Source organism: Myodes glareolus, chromosome 4 (assembly GCF_982192425.1).
Source record: "Myodes glareolus chromosome 4, mMyoGla1.1, whole genome shotgun sequence".
NCBI lineage: Eukaryota > Metazoa > Chordata > Mammalia > Rodentia > Cricetidae > Myodes > Myodes glareolus.
The window spans coordinates 70,281,894-70,287,893 of NC_142029.1; the positions used below are offsets into that span (position 1 = coordinate 70,281,894).

The 6,000-nt window shown below is 41.2% G+C and overlaps 1 long non-coding RNA gene across 2 annotated transcripts in view; it reads left to right on the forward strand.

Annotated features, from left to right (window-relative positions):
• Positions 1-5,430, forward strand: part of LOC125388949 (uncharacterized) — a 247,947-nt gene extending 242,517 nt beyond the window's left edge. For both annotated transcript variants that reach the window (XR_015001596.2, XR_015001599.2), the window contains one exon: positions 4,953-5,430. This is a non-coding gene — a long non-coding RNA (uncharacterized LOC125388949). The remainder of the gene's footprint in view (positions 1-4,952) is intronic.
• Positions 5,431-6,000: the final 570 nt, after the last annotated feature.

The following is a 6,000-nucleotide window of genomic DNA, read 5'->3' on the forward strand; positions in this document are numbered from 1 at the left end:
ATTCCTAGTGTGGGGTTTACTTTGCTCAGATGTTAGACTGTGGTATGAGGGACCGGCTACCCCTCTGTGTAAAAAGGAGCGGTGAGCTGCATTCCCGCCTGCTCGTGCACGGCTAGCTTTACACCCAGAAATAACAACACACAAATTGTATTCTTTTAAACATTGCTAGGCCCTTTAGTTCCAGTCTCTTATTGGCTAACTCTCACATCTTGATTAACCCATTTCTATTAATGTGTGTAGTACCACGAGGTGGTGTCTTACCAAGAAGGATCTTAACCTGTGTCCATCTTGGAGAGGAGAGCTATAGCATCTGCCTGCCTCGGCTTTCTTTCTCCCAGCATTCTGTTCTGTTTACTCTGCCCACCTAATTTTCTGTCCTATCAAAGGGCCAAGGCAGTTTCTTTATTAACCAATGAAAGTAACACATAAACAGATGACCTTCCTCCATCACCTCTGCAAGGTGATGTGCTGAGGATGGACTCTCCTTGCCTGTCTCTGCAGACTGTTCTTATCCGAGAGGAGGCCTGTGGGACTGGTTCAGTCTCTATTCAGGCTTTTATTTCTTCAGCCCAGATGCAATGGGAAGGTGTCTATGATAGACTCAGAATACAAGCCCCGCAAAGCTGCAGATAGTCTCTGTAAAGCAATACTACTCCTCCATCCTGAATGAGGAAGGTGGAGGGCGTCCGCCATGGAATAGCTTAATTCTGCATTAGGAAAGAGCTGGAGATAGGAAACTAAACCCAGCTATATACTGGCATTACAATGATTTTTTAAAATTATTATTTGAGATTCCAGGATGGGGTAAATTTATCACTCCCCCCAAACAACTGAGTCCATGGAAATGAACTTTACATAATAGGAAACATTTCCCTAGAAAAAAAAACAGGCACTTTATATCATTCAAAAGACCAAACACAGACACACTTCCTCCTCTTGGTTATTTACTTTTTAAAAACCTACAAATAAAACGCCAAAGGACTGTGGAGATATGAAGCTCTCCAGTGAGGTATTCTTCCAGAATTTATAAACCAGACCAGTAGGAGTTAAATAAATGAGTCTTAAGCTGTCTGTGATCGACTTAAGCAAAATAGGATTTTTCTACCAGGCAGATGAAGATCACTTGAGCATCATGCTTGTCTTTTCAACACACACTGAAGAGGAAAACCTTAAATGTCTCTGAATGGCTATTTCAACATAACATTAAAAGCCAAAATGGTTAGACAGAAACAAAAGAATAAGAGATATGTCAGGGTGGCAGTAGGCAAAGGATCATTAAATTTGTGAAAGAACCTATTTAAGATGCCTACAATGTCACAATTATATATATGAGTATGAGATTTTAATATATTGGTTGAAAAATTCTACTGTGAAGTAGATTTCACGGAACCTGAGTCCAGAGTGACTCATCTAAAGATCTATGCTGAACCCATGATGAGATCCTGCTGGGGAAGATCTTTATGGATTTAATAATGCGAAGGAACTCTCAAGAGAGGAACATCATTGCTAATGGTGGGTGCTAAATCCAGTATCACAGTTCCTCATAAGGGACTGTAAAGGGATGAGATACACACAGTAGGGAAGTCACATGGGTACAGAGGCAGGAACTGTCACAAGCCACAGGAAACTGAGAGAGAGACACATGAGATGGGCTCAGTGTGAGCACGTCCACCAGAAACCACCTCGATTTCAGACTGAGGGCTGTCCCTCTGTGTGACAATGGATTCCCCTTATTTAAAGACACACGTTTCTGGCCATTGGTTACAGTATTTCTAGGAAAGCAAAGAAGCGGGTATCTGACAATGAGGGTAAAAAGAGGCACATTGACAGAGTTCAAGGAAGGACAGAGTGGCTGAACTCTTAGAAGGTGGTACCTGGAACTAGATCTCATGAACAATGAAAATTCAGGGACCAGTTTTAACTATAGCATCCTTTCTGCCTCCTTCACCACCTCTGACGGAAAACCAACTTTTCTCCCTTGGCAAGAAATGCTCTTTGCTAACACCTGAGTTTGCCATTTTACAGTTTCTATGATTTCATAAGGGTGTATCCCCACCTATATTTACAAGCTCCAGGGAAGGATTATACTGTGTCAATGGGGTCCTGTCCACCTGTAAACTAATCAGCAAAGATTAAGTTATCAAGATCTTAACAAATATGCACATTCCTGAGACGCCCTGATGAGTGGTGGATGTGAGGGGTACCAGATGTCCATCGCCTGGGTTCTTTTCCATCTGGAAATATAGAGATGTCTTTCTTGAGGACACTGGCATAACATTGCAGAGATAAAATCTGCACGGCTTCTGAGCAATGTCATTTGTAGGTGGTATGGCATTAGGAAGTCACAAGACCTTGCAAAGTTTCTTTATCTTACTTCAAAAAAGTGAGGATAGAAATGACTGGGGATAGAGCTCAGTTCTAGAGTTTTCCAAGATATGTGAGGTTCTTAGGTTCAATCCCCAGCACTGAAGAACCAGACAATAGCAACAGCAACAACAACAACAACAAATAAAGACACAGTAGATACTGATCATGTAAACCTGGAATTGAGGAAGCTAAGACAGAAGGGTTAAGAATTCAAGGTCAAACGGAATGACATAGAGAATTCTAGACCAGACTGAATAATATGGGACTCAGTCTCTAAATAAAGATTGGAGGTGGGACTAAAATGAAGACATAAAGACGGCGCTGTTGTTTGGCAAGTATCCTGCTTCTAGAAGAATTTCAGCAGTGTTAGTTAAGGATGATCATAGATAGGGAGAGCTTGAGTGGACACAAGAGACAAGCAGGGTCAGTTGCGTTATTTTCACAGAGGAGATTTCAAGTTTTAAGCTCCTGAGAAAACCAGGACAGGAATTTAGGTTACTCAACTACCAGATTAGGGTATTTTTTTGTGGTTATTTTACAGGACCTGTCCCCATTTGTGTGGATATAAAATGAGGTCTAACTTGGAAGGTGTCACTCAAATAAGTAAAAAGTGTCACCCTTAGAAAGGATAATAATGTTGGACTTTAGGTTTGATAGTGACACAGGATAAGGATTTTTTTTTTTTAAAGTTCAATGCAATAGGTTGGGAGTGGAAAGGTGAGGGACCAGTTAAGTGTCTGCATCCTACTGCTTGCTCTGGAACTTATAGGATGCAATTGTTTTGAGACAGCATTTAGAACACAGACAGAGAACCCACGGTGGGACGAGAGCCCTTTGAATTTTAAGCTGATTACTTGTAATACCCCCCCCCCACTACCATTCTGTCTATTTTCCTTTTGCTGTCTCTCATTATGTAATGATATTTGGAAAGGAACTACTTGGCTCAGATTTGTAATGACAAAAAAGAAAAAAAACAGGTATACCTTCTGTGAGCCAAAGTTAATCCAAATAAGAGCAATCCCCACTGCATGTGGCAACTACAATCTAGCTTATTTTTTAAACTTTATAATATCAACATGGTACTCAGGGTTTACATTTTAAAGTCCCTATAAGATCAACCATACTTTCAGATTGCAGTAGGCCAGAAAGATCTTGTTTCTTCAAAATCCCATGATCAGAACTGAGGGGACAAACACACACACATACACAAGCAGTATGCAAGTTGTACAAGCACATATCTGTACACACACACACATCCCTTATAATACATGACATTACTGTAAAGACAGTATGCGCTTGAAGCGCCCCATTCATTAGTGTTCCTGATTCAAATGACCAGTCTGAGCATGAGGCTATTGCCTGCATTTGTAGGACTAGCTCAGCACTAGATTTCTTTATCATTGGACTTTGTGAATGCAGCCAACAAAGGGAAGGGTTGACATGGACACGATGGTATGACAGGAAACTCAAGCAAAAAAGGAATGGGGGCATTGAACTCTCAAAAAATCACAACTAATTCTATGACTCTGATTATTTAATTCCAGATCTTTCCAAATTTTGACATGACAAATGTCTGCACAGCAGCCCTACTACCGCTTGACTAACTCTGAAGTATTTTGCTTTTGTTAGAGACTCTTTTCTGCAATGTCCCTTGCTGATCTTGGCCTGGGACAGTCCGTGCTGGAGAGACCCTCTGATCAGAGCCTTTCTAAGAAGCTCCAACCTCTGGGTCTGCACTATCTCAATGCAATATCTCAGATTTTGTAAATACAATGTCACAGTGTGAGTTTTTTTCAGGAACTTACTTTCCACAGTGGGCTCTGCAAAATGGATACAGTTCTGATTCAATTTTTGCTGTAGAACCTCTTCTCTGGTTAGACGTGCAGTAAGGATCATGCTTGCATACCTTATACTCCTTCACGGGCATGCACCAGCTGCCTCCTGACTCACAATGCACTCCAGGTTGTAGTCTAGGTGCCCAGGGTATATGGCTGCAGAAAGCAAAATTAATTGACTCATATAATCTATTTTGATTTAAAATAATATCATTAAAGATAATTTTATTAACAGAACTTTAAGACAAAGACTTGAGGTGTGAAAGGAAGTCTGACATTTGAACACAGAGAAAGGGTATTCCAGGCAGCTGGAGCACAGACAAAAGGGAACGTTTTTGTAGGCCTATGTCCGAATTCCTGGGAGCCTGTAAGAGGAACGCTGAGATAGGATGGGATTAAAAGTTAAAGATGTTAAACTGTTCAATCTGGATCAGCCAGGTCAATCCAAAGTTGTCACAAGCATCCTTATGCTAAGGACTGTGGATGAATCAGAAAATGATAGATAGCTTCCCTTAAGACAACAGAAATGCACCAGTCCTCATCATGGGCAAGCAGCTGGAGTCTACAGAATTCAGGCAGGACAATATGGGATTTTCCTGTTACTGCTGAATTCCAGGTCTTCCTACCCCATCCTACCTTCTTTCAGATAAAAGCCACTGGGCATCGGGTCTTTGATGTCCAGGGGGAAGAGGTGAGGAAACAGGAAAAACAGCTAAGGGAACTGAAGAGATGTGGCTATTGTCTTTGTAGATGGAAAGAAGACACGAACAGAAACATGGGACTTGAGAAACCAGCAACAACAATGAAGAGGACTTTCCAAAAAGTGTTCCCATGGGAACACAGCCCTGAGGATTCCTTGACTGAGCCCTCTGAGACCATGTGAGGCTTCTGACTTCTAGAATGTAAGGTGATTAAATGTGGATTCTTCGGGCTACCATGTTTGTGTTAGACTGTTCATCTACAATAGGAAACCAGTGAACGAGCACCGCAAACGGTCTACTCACTCTCCTGACCAGGTTGTTTCCAGATAATGTTATGCTGTATGGCTCACACGTGCCAGGCACTGAGCTAGAAGTGGAGAGTCTGGGCTAAACACACAGACAACTTGAAAGCTTTGATCTCAAAGAAATGACAAATATTTAGCATCTTCAAAACGAGTCAGAAATCTACAATTAAAAGTAAGTACAAAGGCTGTGAGGGCTTCAGCAAGGGGTGTTTAATCAGACTGAGGAGGAGGCAGGCAGGAAAAGTCCCAAGGGGAGTGATATTTTAACTAAAATTTAATGACTGTTAATAATTACTCTGACAAAGATGGGAGATGTAATGTTGAAAACATGAGTAATGTCAAGGTCAGAGAGGCACTAACAAACTTGACATAGCCAGAGAATTGTGAGTAGTTCGGGACTCACTGGAAAGTAAAGTGAGATTCGCCAGAAGCTTAATGCCTACGTATGGATGAGAAATGGGCTTTTGAAAAATGAAAGCACTAACCTGATTTTATGTTACCACCAGCATCTCTTATCTGTCATAAAATGAAGACTTTAGGGATACAGTTTGGAAAGGTCTACTAAATTTGACAAATGCGTCCATCTAAGCAATACCCATCAGTTTTGCTTTAAGGTGAATATGTAATTTTGAGACGGGGATGTTTTAATTAGTTAAATAATTTTAATTCAGAGTTTCATGTAGCCCAGGCTGGCCTGGAACTTACTATGTAGCCAAGAATGATCTTCAACTTCTGATCCTCCTGTCTCTATATTCGGGGTGCTGGGATTCCAGATAGGTACTCTCATTCATG